Source organism: Lagopus leucura, unplaced genomic scaffold, assembly GCF_019238085.1.
Source record: "Lagopus leucura isolate 7727_CA_CO unplaced genomic scaffold, USGS_WTPT01 Super-Scaffold_100002, whole genome shotgun sequence".
In the NCBI taxonomy this organism is placed as follows: Eukaryota; Metazoa; Chordata; class Aves; order Galliformes; family Phasianidae; genus Lagopus; species Lagopus leucura.
In genome coordinates, this window is record NW_024962263.1 from 69,550,615 (window position 1) to 69,574,293 (window position 23,679).

The 23,679-nt window shown below is 39.7% G+C and overlaps 1 long non-coding RNA gene across 1 annotated transcript in view; it reads left to right on the forward strand.

Moving 5' to 3' along the window:
* Window positions 1-23,328, forward strand: part of LOC122178703 — a 25,705-nt gene extending 2,377 nt beyond the window's left edge. The window contains exons 2-3 of the long non-coding RNA XR_006178424.1: window positions 20,251-20,359; window positions 22,994-23,328. This is a non-coding gene — a long non-coding RNA (uncharacterized LOC122178703). The remainder of the gene's footprint in view (window positions 1-20,250; window positions 20,360-22,993) is intronic.
* Window positions 23,329-23,679: the final 351 nt, after the last annotated feature.

The window sequence follows — 23,679 nt, forward strand, 5'->3', positions numbered from 1 at the left end:
TCTTTCTTATAAACATTACTATTTCAGTTAGGAAATGTGGTAACACTCTGGCAGAACACTTCCAAGCAAGTCAGTGTGTATATGTACGCAGATAAAGGTGGAAGAGAAAGAGGTTTTAAACATATCTTCTGTCACTTTCTCTCTTCTCATTATAAGGCCCAATTTGTAAAGAATCATAGAACTCTAACTCAGTGCTATGAAGTAGGACTCTTGAACCAGAGAAGCTTATCTGTTACCATTTTGAAGACTAAATTGTGATTTTTGAATGCTTAACTGACCATTTAAAATGCATTTTAAATCAGATTATTTTTTTAAAAATCATTTTTATCAGATCTACTATTGAGGAAAAGTAAATGTCTCCACTGTTTGTTCTTAATGCAGCACTTGTGATTCAAATATAAACATACAGTTCTGCAGTAAATGTAAACTCTAAAAGTTAGGTGTGATCTTAAAAGCTCTATGGATCCTATTAAGCATTTAATTCTGCCCTAAACTATGCAGAAACCTCAAGCAATAACTTGAATTGTGTATTTCAGTAGACTGCAGTTTCTAAAAGCATCTAACTCCCTGTTGCGAATCCATCCAGCTAAGGACAGAAAAACTTTGAAAAAACTCTTCACTGCATATGATGGAATCTATTTGCCTCATAATTGTAGTGCTGGTTCCATAAAGAGACCCCCAGCAGTTGCTAATTGCATCCAGAAAACTCATTACATTATACCAATTGGATTTTTAATTAGAAATGCAGATGGCAACTCATCTATTACATGGTAAGATCCAACTGGGAGAGAAATCTCAATTCCATTTTGGATTCATTCACCTTTTGGATGCTGGAAAAGAATAAAGAATGAGAATGTTGAAACTGTGACTGATGTTCTGTCTTCCAATGAAGGCTCATTTTGTACCAAGGCTGAAGGTCACAAAAAGTAAAAAGGAGAAGCATCTATGAAGTCAGCTTCAGAAAAATGAAGATCTTCCCAGTGAGCTGGAAAGTCAAGAAAGAAAAAGCTAGCCAAAATGATTTTGCAGTTACGGATAAACACCTCTCCCTTCTTCTGAGTGAGGAGAAAGTAAGTAGAGATGCTCACCTCCAATTAAGATTCACTTGAGTCTATAATTCCTTTTCTTATTGTACAGAAAAGACCATAAATATCTGCCTCATGCTGACAGTAACACATAGGCTGTGAAGGAGCATTGCTGCATGCCAAAGTGCTTGGTGGCAGCTTGGATGTATCAAGCAGCAGTATCCTGATGACACAGTGGGCAAGGTCACAGCCTGCATCTGCAGGTACTCGTGATGAAAACCACGACTGTCACTTTTCCATGTTTGCCTTGTCCTTCTGGATTGTAAGATCTTTAGGAAAGCATCAAACAATTGTTGCAGGTTTCTGCAGCCTGGACTAGTGATATTTTTGACTCAGCACAGACAGGAAGCTCAGCTTTGCCCAGTTCCTTTCTCTGAAGGTGTAAAAGGTGCGTGGGAGCCTACATGCCATGTTTCTGCACATCTTTTGTTCAGATGAGGCTTTTAAATTTGTCCTTTCTATTGAGGAACAATGTACTCTGTCTCTTCCATTCAGATGCCATCAGGAAGAAGTAGAAGTGTTTCTTTTTTGCTGCAGTGAAGACACTTGAAAATAAAAAACCATTAGCCAGTGTCAACCTAAAGAGGTGAATGCTGTCAAGGTATTGGTTACTGTTTCCTCTATAGGCACCTTTTTGTGCGTGTGAATCTTTCAAGTGGATGCAATGACCTGTCCTCCTGACCGCAGATTCTGTGAACAGTTATTGTCTCGGGTCATGAAAGAGTAGGACAACAACAAGGACTCAGATTGATTCTCTTTTTTTATAGTCTTCTGTTGCCTGTCATAAAAGTGCAACACTGCCCCTTTTCTTTCTTTTTTCCTTTTTTGTCAGTAATTCCACAGTGCCTACTAAAAGCCTAGAGGTGAAAACTTCTAAAACATTTTATTACAATTTTAATTCCTGAAATATTAAGATTACTGTTTTGCTTTTAGAAATACTTTTAATCCTTTATAAGCAAACATCAGAAGTGTTGACATGCGTTGTTCTGAACAAGTGAATGATTTCTGAGTGGCTTTCTGTGATGTCAGGAAGTTAAACCAAGGCACCAACTAAAAAAAACCAGTCCTTCTATTTTCCCAAAGATGGCACTTCCTTGTCCTTCTCATTCAGCAGGAGCAGCCTCACAGCTGACACTAGGCTGCATCCTTTCATTCATTGTCACTTATGCTATTTCATTCCAGGTAAAGATGAAAATGATATATATGGTTTAGCTCACCTGATGCATTCCATCTTAACATCCTGACTTCAGTTGCTCTAGCAGGAACGAATTTAAACTATTCAGGCTGGTTTTTTTACATTATATTCTTCTTTCTCTGGTCAAAGAACACCTGCTTGGTGTAAGGTTTCACTCCAGTGCAGGTACCTGAAGTTTGCCAAAAGCAGCCCTAGTGTTAGGAATCAGTTTTGCTGTTAAACAAAGCTGCATTATGAACTTTTGCAATTAAGTCAGTTGGCATGGGCATAACAGCCATGCTAAACTTGGACAGATGTATCCACCGTGTTCTTTGTCAGTTGATGACAAAGGCTCTTTCATACAGTCATAACGCTTGGAAAAGACAACTGAGATCATCTATTGCAACTGTTAATTCCTCAGTGACCGGAGGTGGTATTGGAGAGGAAAGGTTGCCATTCAGACCAGTTTCCAGAGGGCAAGAACCAAAGATGAAAGAACAGTGGGAAGATGGCAATAGTTGCCAGAGGCATTATTTTATTCGCTATAACTTCTGCAGGATTCAGTGCAGAGGGAGGATGTTGTATGGCTGGCTGAGCAGGGAGGTGTAGTAAAGCAGGACGTTTTCTGCAGAGTTCTTGCTCCTCTTTGCAGAAGCTGGCAGACTGTAAGGTATGGAAAGTGGAATGCTGCCTTGGAGAGATGAGTTTTGTACCTTACAAAACTGTAACACCTTGCTTAATTGTTTTAAGAAATTTGCTTTAGAAACGCTGATAAACTCCAAATCACATTCTTCTTACATTTCTAATGACTTGGCTTTTTTTTTTTTTTTCCCATTTAAAAGTAGAAACTATGCAGCTTGGGTCTGGAGGCTGCAGTAGCAAGCTGACAAGAAAGACAAGGAGTAGGGATAAATGAGCATTTTACAAAACTGTCTTGCCTACTGTCTTGATTTCCCAAAATGTTACTAGTACAAAACATGCCATTTCTCTACATGCTACCTTGGATAAGCATGTCATTGTCACAGATATCATCCTGCACTGGAGAAGCCTATCCATCAGACAGTATCTCTCTTTTTCTCTGAAAGTCTTTGACAGTAAAAGGAGTAAAATTAAGAATAGAAATCACAAATGAGTATGTATTTGTAAGTGTTAGCATGGTGCTTTGGGATTGCTTACTGGGACAATTTTGGAGCTGTAGCCAGCTGTGATGTAGTTTAAAAGCTCACTGATGAGGCATGAATTGATTTACTGACAATAACGGGAAATGGGTTTAGTCCTGTTGCTACTGTACTATTTCAACCACAAATATCAGAACAAAGTGAATGGGAACCCTTTTGGGGTATTGAAGGCAGATAACTACAGGTAGGCAATTATATATGGTCTTCTTCTCTACAGGCTTCAACACTGGAATACTGGATTATTTTTAGCTTTGGAGGAAAGGATCACCATGGAAACATAATGAAGCATGAGAGTGATCAGACTGATTGACAGTGTTATAGTAAAGGAAGATTGACATGAAAGTCAGAGATAAAATTCATGCTATTCTAAGGCATAGTTCCCATAGTAGTTGAATCATCAGGTCTCGTTTTCCAGACACTGATACCACATGAGATTTCTTTGTCCTTACACGGGAGGAACATATTGTACAGGTCGCTTTTTTTCTATGATACATTGTCAGTTAGCAGGTTGGTAACAACACTGAAAGGCTCCCTATTGATGCAACAAAAGTTTAACTCCTGGAAGTAAAGATTTAAGTGCTACCTTGCTATAAAGCCGTGGGTTAATTTGGTCTTATCTCTAGTGAAGTCATGAAGATGTGCCACATTTCTTTATGCAAAAACTTGAGGTACTTGTAATCTTGAAATTCTTTACAAATTCATTCTGATTTTATCAAATTTTTCAGTATAAGGACAAGAATGGAGGAAAAAAAAAAAAAAAAGCTGGAAGAACAGTTATTTTGTTTTGCAATGCCGAATGATTTTATTCTTACTTAGAGAATACTCATAGGTTTGAAAAAAAAAATATCTGAATCATAGTGAATAAAATACTTAATTGCACATGAGAGGATATTTTCATCTTTGTTCTCATTAAGACAAATACAACCATCCATGACTGTTTTAAATTCAGATGGATTTGACTACCATGAACTGGCAATGAAAAAAAATTGCTTAATTCTACTTGAATTCATCATTTCAAGTGCAAGTCATCATTTTCTATCCTAGATATAAACTAAAACTTAAAATCTTCTGTAGGAATATTCTTCTAATCTCACATGCTAGTTGTAACATCAGAAGATTACTTAATTTCCAGGAATAACTAACCAAAGAACTAATGCCATTAATGCCATAATGTCTGTGATCTGCAGACTTGCAAAGAGGGTTTTTGCTTGCTTGATCTGTTCTTCCTGCTCAGCCCAGCTCATTTCATCCCATGGTTCCCTCTGGCTCATGCCCTTCTTTTCCATGGACAATTCCCTCATTCACTGGCACTTTAAAAAGTCTATTAAGCATATTTTTCCTTATTCTGCAGTGTTTCCTTGTTTATTTATTTGTTGACCTATTTTTATTCAGTCTATTCTTTATTCTGGAGGATATTTCTGCCCCAAGACCCAAAGTTCTTGATTCACTCTAAGTCTTTAAATTGTCCAGGAGCCACAGTTGGTATAGTCAGAAACAGAGTTCAGGAACTCCATTTTCACTCCTTACTTTGTGATTTAAGTCCAAAGCATTTGGTCTAGAGTGGTCACAGGACAGCAGCGTAATCACTTTTAAGATGGTTCAAGTGTGACAGCGAGGCAGATGTTAAAATAATCCCTGACCACAGTGACCCTTCTTGGTTGTTTCTCTTTTCCACTTCAACTGCAAACAAATATTTAACTCCAATTACCTCATTGAAAAGCCCATAGGGAGCCAAGCCTGATATTATATCATCTGCAGACATTTCACAGCTTACTGCAGTGGTATGGAGACCTATGAGATAGCACGTGCTCTTTCCAGCTTTGTCTCATGCTTGGTGTGGTCTGTCACTGGATGACTAACAGTGGATTGTCCACTTGTAGGGGAAAAGCCCCTTGCTGTTCTGTGTCTGATCTACGCCCATTCTGCCAGGAGTGCAACCTATGGATTTTGCAGCATGGGCCTATGAGAGCACAAGCAGCTTTTCTGTTTGATTAGCAATTGCCATACAATGAAAGAACCTGGAGTGGGAATCATGGGGTAAGTAAGCTCCATGGGTGCAATGGCAGGAGGAAATGCAGGTCTTTCACAAGACCCTCACAAGACAACAGGAAAAAGAGAGAAGAAAGAAAAGAAAAATAAGGGGGGAAATAGAACAAGAGGAAAATAATTGTACAGTCAAAAAGCACTCAATGGGAAATATCTAACTGCAAAAGCATGGGGAGAAGATTGATCTTAACCTGTAGCGACTACACTGGTAACTAATAATGTGAGCTGCCAGCCACTGCTGTAACACTTGTGGAGCAGTTTTGTGTGGAAAATCTCACAGTCCATAGGTCTCATTTCTTCTCCAGATTGTCTACAAGTAAACCTTTTAGGGATAGATTTTAAGTGCACTTAGATACATACCAGCCAAGATACTTAAAACACTGAAAGATCTGAGCTTTAGAAACAGACCTGAAACCTTTCTTAGCAGCTGAAGACTTTCAACATCACCGAATTACTGAGTTGCCATTGAAATCAGTGGCTTTTATCTTTAAAATAGGAAAATAATAGTTTAATCACACAATTGCTAGGGTAGGTAGCTAGAGATCCTCTTTTATATGGAAGCAGGCACATTCAATTACCTGTCTGTTCTGTCAGTACTGACTGTCCTGCCAAGAACTTCTAGTTTTTCCTTTGCCCTCCCAAGGACTGGTGCCTATGTTGCTGGGGCAGAGGATGCCAGGTGCCCTCTCCTTCACCCCCATCAATTCCCAGGGTCCAGGTATGCAGCACAGCAGCAATCAAGCCACAGTGTGTACCTGAGGGTATATAAAAAAAGTGGTGACATTGCAGTGTTCCAGGTCATTTATATCTACCAGGTATAGGAGTATCCAGTACAACATTTGGAGCCTTGAAATTAGCTTTTCTTGTTCCCACTGCCTGGCTTTACTTGTACTGATGGACAGATTACAAGCAGTTTTATGGACTGATGATTATTGGGTAACTCTGGTTAAGCTGATTAAAGAGGGCTCTCCAGAGATATTTTCCAGATGTGTCTTCTGGGCACAAGATTTCTTTGCACTATCACTGTGGATTGGGGTAAAATGTCACGAAGAGATTTCTTGTTACAACCATGGCCTGGGATCTTCTCTTATTTTCAACAGCAGTGCTGCAGCCTTCTGAACTGAAGTGTCACCTAAGAAGCCTCCAGCTGACATTTATGAAAAACTGGGCTTTAGAGTTTTATGGAAGAAGTTCCCATCAGATGAATACGATTAGTGTAAAGTTTGTTTGGAGTCTTAGTAATTTATGTAGACAAATCTAGGTCTTTAAGCATGTTGCCTGCTGCCAAAATGGAAGAATAAATGTGCATTAAAGCAGCTAACAGTCATTGATTACCCAAATCCACAGTTCTTCCTCAGGGAATATTTTCAACCTGTAAACAGAAAATCTACTGTAAACGCCACACTGACATTAGCTCAGTACTGCATTGAATCTTTGGATAGAGTGCTGCAGAAATTAAATGGCTATTATATTATGAATTAATTATATATCCTTGGAGTTCTTTATGATCGTGATGGGTAATAGTAATTACACAACTGCGCACTGGGTTTAGGTGTATAATGCTAAGTAATTATTCTATTTTCTTTGTGTGTCTGCCTCCAAATCCTAATCTTTTTAATGGAAATAGCTGGTAACATCTCTGATGGATGGTCTTTCACATTTAATAGAAATGTGAAATAAAGAGAAAGAGCACTGGCACTAAGAGCTGGCTGAGAAAACAAGTAGAATGTAGAAGCCAGCAATATCACAGGGGCAATATTCTTAACTGAGAATGTGTGACACAAGGTTAGGCATAAAAAGTTTTGCCTCAGTATCTGAGTACTTAATTAGGTGACAGTGAATAAAAAGAATGTAGATTGTCATTCCATGAATCAGAAATCAGCAGTGGGAATGGCTGCTGATTGTCAGGGAGTTTCATCACTCATTAATGTACCTGGATATACATAACAGAAGAATATTAACAAAAGAAACTTCACAGCTGAAAAGTTGGATGAAACACCCAAATACATCATGCAAAGAACAGCAATCACCTTTTCTTGATTCAATGACTTTTGCTTGATTCTTTCCTTTAAGCTGATGTAGCAGGACAAATTATTTCTTGATCCTGTATCTGAATTGACAAGGCTGTAGCTTCACACAATTTACCCTGGGAGACTGGGAAGAATTGCAAAAATTGTCTTCTCTTCATTCCCACATTGCTGGTAAGGAACTAAAGCTGAAAGTCCAGCAATCTATCACACTCTCCAAATAGTCTTGGAAGGGCATTACAGATATTCTCCACAACTGATTGAATATTTATTTAAACTGACTATTGCCACCAAAAGGTGACAGGGTAACCTAATAGGTCATCCCGCTCTTTGAACTGTTTTTGTGACCTGATGGTCACCTAATTTAGTCAGATGGTCACCATCTAAGGAGATGCAGAAAAAGGCATTTTTTGGTCCGATTCTTATCCCTTCTACAGTAGGAGAGAAATTCCTGTTCAGGGAGTGCAGCAAGTGTACCAAACCAGAACTCCTGGTTGTTCCCCCAGAATCTTGCAGTTTTTATACAGTTTTTATTTCACCATTTCATTCATCCTGTTGCATTGCTGCGCAGAGCTTCCAGGCCACCTTCTTGGAATGGCTGGTACTGTTGGGAGTAATCTGCTTGGCGTTCTACCTTCTATAGTTTCAACCCTTTGATCTTGAATCTCTGCTCCCCTCCATTTTTCATCCACTGTTCATTCTTAGAACATTTTCTCCCTACCCTCTTTTTCTCTCACACCTTCATTCTGAAGAATAGCTTAGATTTTGCTAGGGACAGACCAACGCTTATCCTTTATTAGGAAAAACTAGAAGCACAGTCCATAAGCAAGATTCTAAGATTAAGAGCAGCACAAAAATGTATACTTTCCCACTAATATTCTCCCTATGGGCAAAAAAACCCAGCTTGGGTGACTTGCCTTACTTTTGTAGTCAAAAACACCCAGCTGTTCTATCACTGAAATATTTGCCAAGTTTTCAATAGCATGTGTACAGAGTTCTTGCATCCACAACGCCACTTATCAAGGAGTTCCACAGACCTACTTCTACTTGTGTGAATAATCAGGTCCTATTTTTTTTCTTATCCTGGCTCTCATAAGCTGTACTTTCAAACCCTACTTCTGGCATGTAAAGAGACACTGAACAATTAAAGAACAGCCAACTTTTCCTTGTGATGATTTTGTATACTTTAAATATAATTTCCCTGTAATGTCATTCCTTCATGGCAAACTTTCAGCTATCTCAACTGTTCTGTTTACAGGAGTTTTCCATATATTTCATTATTCTTGTTGCCCTCTTACCCTTTCCTTATACAAATTATTTGGTCTTGAATGCGTGACTTTTCTATTATTTTTTTAAATTCCGTACAGCACTTAACGAATGTTTTCACTGAACTGTTAATCGTAACAACAAAATCCATGCTTATGTAAAGCAGTTGTTAGTTTAGAGCCTTTGTACAAAGTTAGAATTATTTCCTTCCCCACATGAATCACATTACATTATATGCATTGCATGTCGAGTTTCATTTGGCATTTTGTTGCCCAGTTTCACTGGGTTTTGCAGTCTTGATGCAATTCACCAGGCTTTGTGTATTGATACTAACCTAAATAACTGCAACATCATCAACCTTTGTCACTGTGTTCACTGCCTTTCCAAATCATCTATGAACAAGCTGAACAGCACAAATTCCAGCACTGGTGGCTTCCCTCTATCACAAGACTGGCCATGTTTTGCTCCCTTCCATTTTCTATGTTTAAACAAATTGTTTATCCATTCAATGATCTTCCCTTTATTCCAGTGGCAACAAAGTAGAGTGATGGAATAGTGAAATTAAAAAAAAAAAAAAAAAATTGAGGAAGACTGGATGAGGAAAAATTAGAAAGAAGAGTCAGGAAAGAAGGAGGCTGTTTAAACTGCCTGTTTGTCTTATTTCACTTGAACGCATAAAACAAGAAACCTTCCTTTGTCTAAATTGCTTGTATCCAATTCAGTTCAACTGGGAATAAAATGTTACTGTTTTGAAGATGTGGAAAGAAATTGAGTATAAGAGAGAACAAATTATTTTCTATGAAGACTGTCTTCATCAGTTTCTTACTGATAGAGAAGGTAGAAAACTATAGAGAATGAACAAGTAGACCAAAAAAAATTCTATATATGAAAGAAGCAAGTACTTCTCAAGAGGTTCTTACGATATTGAAATCTCTTCTCCCAAGAGACAAGAAGGATCTTTCATTCCTCAGACTGGCACTGACTGAGTGAGCAGCCAATAAACAATGAAATGGGGAAAGATACACTTGTCAGCTTCCCAAAAGCTGACATCAAGGACAGTATTTCTGAATCATAGTCCACATAGCCTGAAATTCAAGCAGCAATTAAAGTTGTTAAAGGTATAGTAGAAGAACTAGCAGACCTTAAGCAGAATATTGTACTGCTTAAATGAATAGGATGCTGTGGATGGTTTTTGCTCTAGGGCTGTAGAAAAGCTCTTCTTGACTTCCACTCACTGCTGTAGTGATAAATGTGAATGAGCTTGAGAATGTCAGATTATAGAAACTGGGTATAACAAATTCAATTCAAGTAACAGTGGGGCAAAATAAATTTACTATTAAAATCTTAAAGCTGTCCAAAGATGATAGTTGGGACTGCAGTTCCTATAGGATGCTGGGTTAGATCCTTCAGCAGCAGTGAAATGATTCACTCTGATTGACAGGTTGTGTCTATATAATCAGGACTATAGTGATCCTATGTCCAGATATTAGCTCAGTATAATCACTCTTCCTTTCTTTTCTGAGTGAAATGTAGGCTACTTGCTTTACTTGTCAGTGGGGTAAGGAGCTGTGTTTTCTGTTACAGGGAACTCAGACTTATATTGCAAGTCAAAGACAATGGATGCACAACTGAGCTTAGGAAAATAAATCCATATTCAGTTGACTCATTATAAACCTAGGCTATAGTGACTTACATTCAAAATGAGTGTGCTTGCAGACTTACCAGTCCAATCTGTCAGCAATAGAAACACACCAGTTATTTCAATAAGCATTTCTGAATTACTGTCATCTGTGATATACTCAATATGGAGAGAATAAAGTAAATAACTACTACTCAGAATCTCCCTAGATTGAAGGCAAAGAAATCCAACCCATACAAAGTTAATAAAAACTGTACAGAGGAAGTTGGACTCGTGGATATATTCGTACAGAGCAACTACATACTAAAACAAATGTTTACGTCAATAACGTCTTCTGTGGTTGTCTACAATTGTAACATGCCAGAAGTTTTGTATAACTAATGATTTATATATTTAATATATTTTGTGACTGCCGAAGGGTTTTGAGCTTCTGTGCAGAACAAATGAAGTAATTGTTGTGTATGCCTTGAGGAGGAGCAAGCAGTTTCTCATAAAGGATTCATACACCATTAGGATAAACAAGAGTAAAAGAGATCACGGCAAGATTCCACCCATAAGGTCACTGGGGACATTTGTACCTGAATCCCAAAACCTGACTCCTAAAAGCATCAAGAGTGATGACATCTGAAAAATAGAATTCAGAAGGCGACAGGGCTTCTTAGGAAGGAATGGCTCCATCCTGGTGGACGAGATTCCAGATAAGGCTCACATTTCAAATCAAGGTTAGCTCAGAGGATAAGCAAACATGGCTCTGAACAGTGAATGGAACAGATCATCCTGGATAACATGCTCGATCACATGAGAAATAGGTGTGTGATCTGAGACAGCCAGCACGGCTTCACCAGGGGAAGGTCATGCTTGATCAATCTGGTGGCCTTCTATGATGGAGTGATGACATTGGTGGACAAGGGGAAGATGACCAATGTCACTTACCTGGATTTGAGCAAGGCATTTGACATGGTCCCCCACCACATCCTTATCTCCAAATTGGAGGGATGTGGATTTGACGGGTGGACCACTCGTTGGATAAGAAACTGGTTGAAAGGCCGCAGACAGAGGGTGGTCATCAATGGCTCTGTGTCCACATGGAGGCCAGTAACGAGCAGCGTCCCCCAGGGGTCTGTCTTGGGACCGGTGCTCTTTAACATCTTTATCAATGACATCGATGTAGGAATCGAGTGCACCCTCAGCAAGTTTGCTGACGACACCAAGCTGAGTGATGCAGTTGACACGGTTGAAGGAAGGGATGCCATTCAGAGGGACCTTGGGAGGCTAGAAAGGTGGGCCTGGGTGAACCTAGTGAGGTTCAACACAGCAAAGTGCAAGGTTTTGCACTTGGGCCAGAGGAATCCCAGGATTCCATACAGACTGGAAGGAGCAGTCCTTGAGAGCAGCCCTGTGGAGAGGGACCTGGGGGTCTTGGTAGATGAAAAACTTAACATGAGCCAGCAGTGTGCCCTTGCAGCTTGGAAGGCCAATGGTATCCTGGGCTCCATCAGAAGAGGGGTGGCCAGCAGGGACAGGGAGGTGATCGTCCCCCTCTACTCTGCTCTTGTGAGGCCCCATCTGGAGTACTGTGTCCAGGTGTGGAGCCCCCCATACAAGAAAGACAGGGAGCTGTTGGAGAGGGTCCAGAGGAGAGCCACAAAGATGATCAGGGGACTGGAGCACCTCCCCTATCAAAACAGGCTGAGGGAGCTGGGCTTGTTCAGCCTGGAGAAAAGAAGACTGTGGGGTGGCCTCATTGCAGCATTTCAATACCTAAAGGGAGCCTACAGAGGGGAGGGGAATCAAGTCTTTGAAAGGGTTGATAACTGCAGCACAAGGGGAAACGGTTTTAAGTTGAGGGAGGGGAGATTTAGGTTGGATGTCAGGGGGAAATTCTTCACAGACAGAGTAGTGAGGTACTGGAACAGGCTGCCCAGAGAGGTTGTGGATGCCCCGTCCCTGGAGGTGTTCAAGGCCAGGTTGGATGGGGCCCTGGGCAGCCTGGTCTAGTATTAAATGGGGAGGTTGGTGGCCCTGCCTATGGCAGGGGGGTTGGAGATTCATGATCCTTGGGGATCCAGGCCATTCTGTGATTCTGTGAATGCATACATGTGATTACAGATTAAATCTTTAAATACTAGATGAAAGATGTTAACTAAATAATACAAATATTTAATGTATTTAAATTGTGTGGCTTTTCTGTGTAGGTGAACTTAGTTTCCAGTTTCCATCTAAAGTCTGGTCTAATCTAGCTAATACCATTTTTTTCTAGCTAGAACTACTTATCTCTATTTTAATTGTGAGCTTTTCTAGTGCTGAAAGCAAGAAGGTCTCCCTGAGGGCAGTGGACTCAAAGAAGTACATACAAGCAGCCCTCACTAACCCTTAACCAAGAGAAATGCTGAGGAAAGAGATGGAACTGAGTGTTTTCTGCTAGGCCGCATTACCAGATGCTGAGTTGTGGAAAGACAGAAGCAGGTGAATGTTACACAAAGTAGAGATGCTGATGGACATGCCATGACTGAAGTTTATCTCTAACCCCATACTCATGAGATACATGAAATAAACAATACTAGTGGTCTGTCTGATATCACTGATTGCAGAATACGCAAGGCAGTCAGGAGAAGTGTTTTGGAAATGCTTCTGGAGAAAAATACTGAGAGAAAGTGAAATAAATTGGAGTTGAGCCAAGAAAAATAATTTCTTTACTTCATAGAAACATAATCCAAGGCAATGGTGAAAGAAACTCTCTGGCTAGAAGGCAACTAAACATTATTTTCTGTGGCTGAACAACATTACTGTAGACTAAATAGTGAAGCTGATATTTGAAGAGTTTGAATTGAAAGAAGCAACAAACCTCCCCCCACATGCCTTCCAGGGTTTGCTCTTAGAATCAGAGATAGATTGGATAGAATCTGATTGTATCAAAGAACTGCTAAGCAATAGGATATCTTCTCCTACTGCTACAAAGAGGCACATCTTACAACAGAATTTGGATATCCTAGGCATTTACATGTTAATGAACAGATATGCAGACTCAGTACCTCCAGATACAGTTTTGCAATTTAATCTTGCTGACTTAAAGCAGTTCAGTGAAAGAAAAAGTTTTCTTTCATAATCATTTGTATGTGTGTGGAATAAACAGGTGCAACAATGACATGACAAACTATAAAACAGGTGTTTTAATTAAACCAGCCACAGGAAGGATCATTTGCAACATCTCAACAATGACAATCAACTAATCTCAGTGTCTCAGTGTTAATGTAGCTCATTTAGGAGGAATCTGAACATTTAGAAAATATTACAAGTCAATTGTTTTCTATCAACTAGTTCATAGATCTATGACAAAATATTCATACCACCACTGACATAACTTGAGTCAACACTGGAAGGTCTCCTGCATTGTAGTTATAGAGTAAATTTGCTTCACTTACATTCAGTAGTTATCTATTATGCAAAGACCTGAACGTTAAAAGGCTTCACTGTGACAATTAGACAATGTAAATTTTTGTGAAAGCTCTCTTTATACAGATAAGGTTAAACTTTAAGGTGCAGATCCGTGGAGCCCTCTACCCACATTCTAGGAATGCAGTCCACAAGCCAGCATCACACAGCCTGAGGTCTGGAAGGTCTCTTTATCACAGTCCTGTGTTAGGCTGTGTCTCAGAGCTCTCTCCAGAGATGGTAGCAAAAGGAGAGGACAACCTAGCTTTATGAACCTCACAGAAGGACTTCAGCTGATCCTTACGACTGCGAGCATGGCTAAGGGTGTCATGGGGAGATGGACTTCTAACAGTGAACAGGCAAGTACTGAACTGTTCTAGAGAGCCTCGACCATAAATGGATATAAACGACAACCAAAAAGAAAAAATGGCTATTATTCTAATGGTTTGGTTCAAAGAGTGAGAGAGTTTCTCCAGCTGCTTTTCTCAAATATTCACCATTTTGTTGGTCCCAATACAAGATGCAGCAATAATGTTTTAGTGCCACAAAACCAACCTCATAAATAAAAATCCACTGAAAAATCTCAGCATGGACAATCTTTGAATTACCGCAAAGACTGAAAGAACAACACATTCTGAACGATGCATTTCTATTAAATAACTAATTCTTACAGTACCTGTGAAAAAGAAGTATGGAAGAGGCTTTGCAAGATTCACTCAAAAGCAGGAAGCCATCCTCCATGAGAATCGAGTTGAGATTCTGGAACAGTTTGCTTTGGGATGCTGTGGGAGTTCAGCTATGAGCCCTCCTACTCATCCATCTCTTAGGGACACTCAGCAAAATGTCAGTTCTTGGTGAAGCAACAGAGGAACTCCTGTTGTTACACTGTAGCATGCTAATGTAAATCAGTATTCAAATTTGATTTTATTTAATATGTCAGGGTAATGCTGGCAGCAGTCCTGTAACTTCTAGGTGAGTTGGAGATTCACGCAGGCAGTGAGGGGGGACAGGTTGCTAGAGACAGCATCACTAGGGCTGCCCCCAAGTAAGCCACTCTAGTTGCAGGGGGAATTCTCTAAACCAGACCTTCATAATTGGCATATCACTCATTGAGTGGGAAGGAATACTAGAAAAAGTCATCATTTGCCACCTGAGGGTTTTTTGTGCGCTGCAGGTGTCATTACTTGGGAGGTTATTCTCATTAGCCAGACACCAGGAATTCAGCCCTCCCTGAGACTGTAGCAGGAAGCCAGCTGGGAACAGAAACTTCATTGTCGTCATGACCAGCTCTGTGTTCCTCTTTTGCAAATAAAAGTTTCTGAGAACCAGGTAGCATATCATAGCCATTCAGGATGTGATTTTTCTGGCATACTTGTCACCTGCATTCCTTTGGATTTCAGCATGCAACAAATTAAACATTCTTCCTACATGAAAGTCGTGTTTCAACCTAAGTTAAAGTGTTTGGGGATTGATTTTATTTCTTAAAAATAAATAAATAGAAACATATATATCATTATTTTGGTTGGAAAAGCACTACCATTCAGCTGTGAGCTTTTTTATCCATGTTATTTGATTTTCTGACAAAAGCTCAAAGCTCTCAGTGGGAAAAGCTATCTCTGTTTCATAACTAGATCTGATCACCTGATGCCTGCCTTCTCCGGAAACATAGTATATTCTTTAAACCTTTTTATTCCACAAGTATTTCTATTGCACTTTAATTATCTTCCTTTTGACTGTCTTTTACTATAGGAGCGCTCAGAATCATGACGCTCATCTCGTTGATCTCAATGCAGTGCTTAGATCCATATTAGAACCTTTCTGTACCTCAAGCATTCATTACACTATAAGTCCCACTTTTCTGTTTTTTTGCAAACCAGTATTTCCTCATCATCCCTTCCAGTCATGCATTTCTGCAAGGCTCTCCCTCTTTGTTAGAACTCTGCTTCCTGGATTTATTCTGGAGAACAGGGCCCAGATGTGGAGTCCTCAGTTCAGGAGAGACATGGATCTGTTGAAGAGTATCCAGAGGAGGGCCACAGAAATGATCCAAGGGTTGGAACATATTCACTATGAGGACAGGCTAAGAGAGCTGGGGCTGTTGAGCCTGGAGATGAGAAGGTTCTGAGGTGACCTGGTAGCAGCCTTTCAGTATCTAAAGGGGGGCTGTAAGAGGAAAGGAACAGCATTTAACAAGGTTTGTGGTGACAGGACAAGGGGAAATGGCTTAAAATGAACAGAGGAGAGATTAGATTGGATATAAGGAAAAAGGTTTTTTTTACCTTAACAGTGGTGAAGATGGTGAAGTACTGTAACGTTGCCTAGAGAAGTGGTAGATGCCCTGTCCTTGGAAGCATTCAAGGTCAGGCTGGAGGAGCTCCAAGCAACCTGCTCTAGCTGTAGGTGTCCCTGCTCATTGCAGGGGAGTTGGACTAGATGACCTTTAAGGGTCCCTTCCAACTCCAATTATTCCACGACTCCACACCCTCCCAAATCAAGTGGTATGATTTTCCTCATATTTTTCCTTAAAGATTTTTTATTGTTGCTCACTAGTATGTGAAGTGACACACAAAACAAAAACAAGTTCATGCAGTTTAAGGTGGCAATCTTATAGACTTATATCTGTATTATCCTTTCGTAACAGATTTGTGTCTTGAATTGGAACTACTCACGCATATAAAATTGCTTACCTGTATAAGAATTTGCAAGATTCCAGACAAAATAAAGGAAATAATTATTCAGACTATTTTCCACGGGATCACAACACGAACATCTGCTTGAGCCAACGCTTTCTCCTTCTGTGGTTCTTCTTTCCCACACTGCTTACCCTGGTGTGTTTGAAAGATCTTTATTTGGAGGTTGGAGGCATCTTTCTTTTTTTTCTTTTTTTTTCTTTTTTTTTCCCCTCTAATATGTTTGAGAAGCTTCTGAACACTGCAAAAATACTCATGAAAAGATAGGACTAAGACCATATATATTCCATATATTTTCCAATCAGATATGCATAAAATCTGTATCCTGCATTCATGACACAACTAGGAAGTATTTATTTGTTTTAAAATTGTGCTTTAAATAACAATGTCCAGCTGGGAAACACCAGGCAATGTATATTGCTAATGCCATCCAGGGGAATAATCCACCACATGCAGAAAAATGAGAGGCAAACAAAAGGTATTGTGCTCACGTGAAAGCACGCGTGTGTGTTTTTTCCACTAGCATACCTCTAATTATACTTCAGATCATCCAAGAAATAAAGGGACCCAATAAATAAATTATTAAACAAATATCTCAAGTTCACCATTCTTTTCAAATGTACAAAGAATGGAAATCAAGCACCACTTCATCGAGACAAGAAGAGCTCTAAGCAAGATCCTCCTGTCTTCAAGAAGGCAAATTATCACAATCCATGAGAAAATATTTTTCAAAGCATCCTTGACACAGCTGTCCTTTGCACAGTGTTGTGGATTTTTTATCCCGAACTTCCCTGCATGTAAAGCAAAACATCTGCTTAGGGATGTTTCATCACTGATGACACCTATAACTATCGGCAATTACTCTTTTTCTAGTTCATAACTGTTTGGCATTTATTTTAAAGGTGGCAACCTTAGAAAAGACAAAAATGACTGATCTCTTGAGCAGGCTCCAAATGTCACATTGTGAAAGATGTTGTTGTACCATCAGCATATGGCATCTGTCTGGGCTCCTTAAAGAAGTCTCTAACTGGAAAAGAAATGTTCTCTTAGCAGGATCTTTGTGTCTCCAGCTTTTAGGCAGCCTTGACTGAAACACCATTCTGAATATTATTTACCTTCAACTTAATTTGATCCTCAGGAATTTACACATAGTTTAAAGTTTCAGAATAAATTCCTCAACTAACTCCTCATTAAATTTACTTGAAGGGTTCTTTTATGATTAAAACAAGCTGGTTCCCAGAAGACTGTATCTGCATAAATGTACACATTAGACTTTAAGACTGCCCACATCCTGGTACTGTGGTTGCCTGTGCTTTTTAATGAAGAGTGAACTCCACAGCATACTTGCTGTGCCAGGAATCAAGATACTTTCAGTATGCTGCCAGATAAGGGATTTATTTGAGCCTTTATTAAGGCCTTCTTATTTTGTATTCTGTGTTTCATTCAAAACTATTCTTTTTGTCAGAACATTATGGCTATAGTTGATAATGAAATGGGCAGAAGACAAGCAGGAGCGTGCAGTGATGGATGCTATGGCAACTAGTACAGGCCTGAAAAATGCTTTCATGCAGAGTTTTTAAGTCAGAAAAATTATAACAAGAGAAAGCTAATTAGCAATTTAAGCAGGCACCTTTGACTGGAGAAGTGAAGGGTTCTGGAATGTTAGCAGCTGATATTGCTACAGCTTATGTGAAAGTGCTTTTAATTTTTTGCGTGCTGTTTCACTGCATCTCAAGGAATACACATTTAAATTCATGCTAGCTCTTAGCCAGTTTCTTCCAGGGTAAATCCAGACTCCTACAGCAAGACGTCTGCAGAAGAGGCTGTGGCAATGGAATGAAGCAACCAGCCAGTTATGACCACTCGATCAGTGGTGAACAAGTTAATGAATAAAGGGGTCAGTGCTTTCAGGAAAGAGCCATGAGCAAGAAAATTGAAGAAATGATGGCTTTAATGCCTCCATCTAGCAAATGTGGCCTGAAGATTTTCTAACTTAAAAATACTTTTCTAGTTCCAGAAAATCTGGTAGAGTAGAGCAGCCTGACTCATCTGCTTTCCATGTCTTCTCCCAGTACAAGTGACCAAGTTAAGCTGTGAAAGTACACCTGAGTCCTCCTATCACTTGACTTCCTGTGTGTCATTTAGAAGCTCTCTGCGTGCTTCTGGAGAGCAGCATGATTCTGTCTCTCCTATGGGCATATATATACACATGCCTTTGTGACTTTGGATTCCAAGTCCAGCACTGGACTTTCAAGATGTTTTGGGCACCTATCCTGGGCTGATGCCCGAGTTATCCTCCCTCCAAATAATACCTCTCTTTCTTCACCTCTTCTAAAGAATATGGGCTTATACAAGTGGATACTAATATCATCATATTTCACAAGAGAAATATTATTAACTGGTTTGAAGATGGAATGGAACTCAGGAAAAAGTATAAACTACTATTTGATGGCAAGTGCCCACTGAAACTATGTTAAATAAATATAACATCTACTTCAGGCCCAATGTCCTGTTGATCTCTGTATTCATCAAAACTTAACACATTGGGTACAGCGGATCTGCTTTGCACATGCAGGACCTCCAGGACTCATAGCTCAGGTATGGTGACATCAGACTCACTACAGGGGATGCGAGGGTCACTATATACAAGCCCAGTGAGTTTACTCAGGACACCAGACTGCAGAACTGTTCATGCAAATGCTGTGTCCAGAATTTCTAGACTTCTATGATAACACTCTTTACATACAGTCCTTAATGGTTTGACCGCCTTTACATGATGACATAGTCAGTTCTCACTGCAGTCCAAGGCTCAGCTTGCAAGGCTTGCAAGATCAGTACCAGCACCAGGCACGTGAGATGCATGCTGCCATCCTAATCACACTGTGGCTTCACAGAGCAAGGAGCCAGCCAAGGTACCTCTGTACTGGCATATGTAACCTGCAGATGAGATAACTCATGTAAAAGGGAGAGCTGACTGTTAGAAGAATGCTATCCTCTAAGCAGTCTGCATCCGCACTGTAATAAGAGGAATCAATTCGCAGAGCCTGGAATGTCTTTGTACTGTTTTTGTACATATTATTCCTAGTCAACAGTGAATCAGTGCTCAGTGGTTCTGCAGATTTTTGATAATCACATCACATAACATGCAGCAGCACAGCACAGATCAGATGAGCTTCACACAGAGAGTTTGCTGTGCTAGCTGAAATTTTTGCTTGTTCACGTCAAAGTCAAAAGGAACAGTTCGATAGTCAGTATCTCAACAACAACAAATAGCAAGAGTGTTTCTGCAGGGTCTTTGTAACTGCATCAAATTTGGCTGAAAATAAAAGAGTATGGAACAGAAACAGGCTTCTATAAGGATCACAAGCTCATCTAAATTAGATGTTGACCTTTCCCTTCCACAACTTCAGAGACTATTTTCTTTAAAGTAGCCTCAGCAGCTACTCTTTCTAAAGAAAATAAATGTTGTTTTAGTTCTGCTCCTGGGGGCTGCACACTGCTGAGGTGGTAACAGCTTCTCGGGTGACACAGAATGAAGCTGAAGAACTAAAATGCCCTCTTTGGTAAGAAAAAGTAGGTGATACATGAAAACACATTTCTTGATCTTGTCCTGCACAGAAAGTACATGAGAGTTCAGTAAACTGATTCTGGTTTGTTAAGGAAACAATATTATTTTTAGAGACAAGTGCCTTAAAAACATCCTCTTATTCTAGTCCTGTGATGGCTCAGAGATGTGGAACACAGACCAGCTGGAGCCCTGAGCTGTTTCCCCACTGCAGCTGCAGAGTCCCAGGCGGTGCTGGGAGTGCTGGGTTCATACAGGTACAGTCCTGAAGATTTGACTTCTTTTGCAGCTGAGGCTGGAACAGTTCAGGCAATTCACAAGAACAGAGAGCACATACAGGCTGACGTCACCAGCAGCTATAAGCTTCCAGCCAGGGAAGAGAAAGGCCTAAATTCATCCAGAAGCATGCAATGGAGGTCAGGCCCAGGATGACTGAACAATCATGACACAAGAGCATTAGGTAGAAGCAGCTTGCACACTGGACGGGATGGGATGCCTCCCCCCCTCATCCTTCTCCCACACACTGAGATGAGTGACCAGAAGATTAAGCTGTAAACCTATAGCCATTCTCCAGCTTCCAAGGGGACTGAGAAGGTAAATCACTCCCAAGAACAGTGAGGCCAGAAAAAATAGAGGTGCATCTTTTAAGCCAGGTAACCAATTCCTGCCCCCTAGAAAAGCTACTGATGTGTAAGAAATAATATCGTCCCTCACAAGCCATGGTAACAGTTAAGTCCCCCACACTCCATGGTTCACATCTCTTGATTGCCAACTTCTGTTATTGAATCCATCTGTCACACCATAATATTGAGCTGGAAACAGTGGCAAACAAACAAGGAACTTTTCCAGAGCTGTAACACAAGATATTCAGCAGTTCCAGTAAGAACCTCTTAACCCTCATCTAATTGATGTATTAAACCAACAAAAAAAAATGTAGGACTCAAACCCAAAATATGAAGCCACAATTTGTTGGTTGGTTTGTTGTTTTGGTTTTTTTTAATCAGTTCAGCATACTTATCTCCTCTTAATTTGTGAGGGTTTTTTTTCTATATGGAAAGGTAGTGCCCAAGACACCTTTTGGGTCAAGCAAAATATTTGTCTCCAGTGTTGCTGAAACAGAACCTGAAGTTTCCTTTAGAGTGTTTTCCTGAACATCAGCCCATGGTCATAAAAATCTGGTCAGGAGTTCTGCTGTGCTCTCAGGTTTATGTCTACTCTGCTCTGCAGAGCGAGATGCCTTGTGCCAGTGGCAGTGACCTAGCTCGGAGCCAGGGCACAGTAGCTGCACAAGTGCAGTGCCACGCTGACATGCCCTCTGCTTTCAGCACACAGATGCGTATCTCTTATGGATTTGTTCTTTGCTGTGTAGATGAACCCGCTTACTCAGTGTCTTACGGCCATGCCATTCCAAATTTCCAGCAACTGCTCCCCACTTTCTCAGTCTCAAAATATCAAGTGGAGAGAAGAAACCCATAGATTTTCTGAAATACTGTTGAAGGTTTTTGCTTTAACTGCATCCATTGTGGAGAGCAGATTTGGAACAATGAGATTCCAAAGACTGCATCTATTCTATGCAAGAAATTCTCCTGTGACCAGTTTGTTGCTAGCATACAATTATTCTTCTTAGGTTGTTCTTTGGTTGGTGTAGGTTTTGTTTTCTTTCCAAGGTGGCTTAAAGCTAAAATTCCACTTCTGTAGCTGGGAGAGGTTACATAGACCACTCCAGTCAGGTCAAGTTTCCAACAACTGTGGGAGTTCCGCACACGCACCGCCAGTTGAGTTGGATCCACAACTGCTGTGTCCATTCTGCAGTGCTTACTGCCTGCTGCCTACTGCTTGGCAGCCAACTGAAAAAGTGGAAAACACAAGACCAAGCTCTAGTCCTGGTGCAACCCCTGTAGATTATGAAGTTGGCTCATAGGATGTTGTAAAAGCCATGAAACGAATGGCTGTTGTTTGGACAGAAATACTTTATTCATGCTGATGGTTTGTTAATTAACTGCTGCTATTGTCATCCCAAGGACTGTGAGAGTAAAACATGCTCTTGAGTGGACAGATAATAACTTCACAGGGGGAAAAAAAGTATTTTTATTAAATTTTAGTATCACTGAATCTATGGGACTACAACACTGCCAATACCAATACCACAGTACTCCTCCAGCATGTCAGCTCTCCATGCTCCTGTGCCTCAGGAATCTGTCTCTGTGTGCCTTTTTTTGACATTAGCTTGTCAAAAATGCTGTTATTTCTAGGCTTAATAAAGTTGCTTAAGGAAAAATCTTCCTCAGGGGAGTAGTTAATTTGATCCTTTATCTTAAGCCACCGTTTTTCGTTTTGTTTTCTAAGCAAATAAAAGTTCAATTAACATGTATATGTAGACAATAATGGAACAGTTTCCAAGCATCTTCCTTGAAATCTCTGAGGTATCATTCAATGAGATTATATAAGAACATTGCTAATTTCATTTGCAGCTCTGTTACCCCATTTGAAGTGTTTGGGAAATAACACTCCATTTTAACACTGAAGTAGAACACGGAAAGGTTAGCACTCACGGTCCATAATTAAGATCTAGCTGCAAATTGATCTTGCACAGATGCCTTTCCCAATTTCCAGTCAATATAAAAACTGGAATATATATATATATTTATATTTTTATATATTTATTTTTATATATGTATTTATTTTATTTATTTATTTTTATATATTTTATAATATATATATTTTTATTTATATATATATAAAAAATATAAAACTGAATATTATTCCAGCTTTATTATCAATCTGAATCCCATTACCAGCTACTTTAATAAATAGCATTTGTTAATTAAAAATAAATATTACCCTTGAACACTGAAGGTAGTTCTGATTCTCTCTCTTTGTCTCACCCACAGCTCACTATTAAAAATTAAATATGCCACGATGCCCTAGAAAGAGCAGAAACACATTCCTTGAGTGATGTCCTGTTACAGAGAGATGCCTTCAGGTGCCTTTGCCACTTACACTGCAGTTGTCTGAATTTTGATCGCCAAAGATTGGAAGGACAATAACCTACCTACCAAGGAAAAAAAAAAAAAACCATCTCCTGCTTATCCTTTTTTACATTTTCTTTGAAGATCTTCTTCTCTATTTATCATGGAAAGGTTGCCTATCTTATGTATATCCACTTCTTCATGCTCACAGGTGATGCATATCTCTAGTGTCAATAAACCAGATCCAACAGCTCTAATTGCTTCTGTTTTATGTACGGGGCTGGCTTCTTTGGTGGTACTACTAACTGCAGTCTTGCCAAAGTTCTTCAAACTTTATTTGTGTGCTGTTCCTTCTTGTCATATTAAATCTCTGACATCACTGTTTTTTTCTATCTACTACAATGTTCTTGCTGAAAACAGAGCTCTGGAATTTGCATTTGAGTTGTGTGGCTAACTGGGAGACTTCAACTATTTCAGAAATAGTTTATGTATACAAGAAGTAAATGTTGTAAATGAGAAACTGGAACCAAATCAATATTGTAAAAGAAATTTGAGAAGGTTCATCAAGTTGTCTGTCAGCAGCCTCTTTCTCTCTAATTCTTTTATTA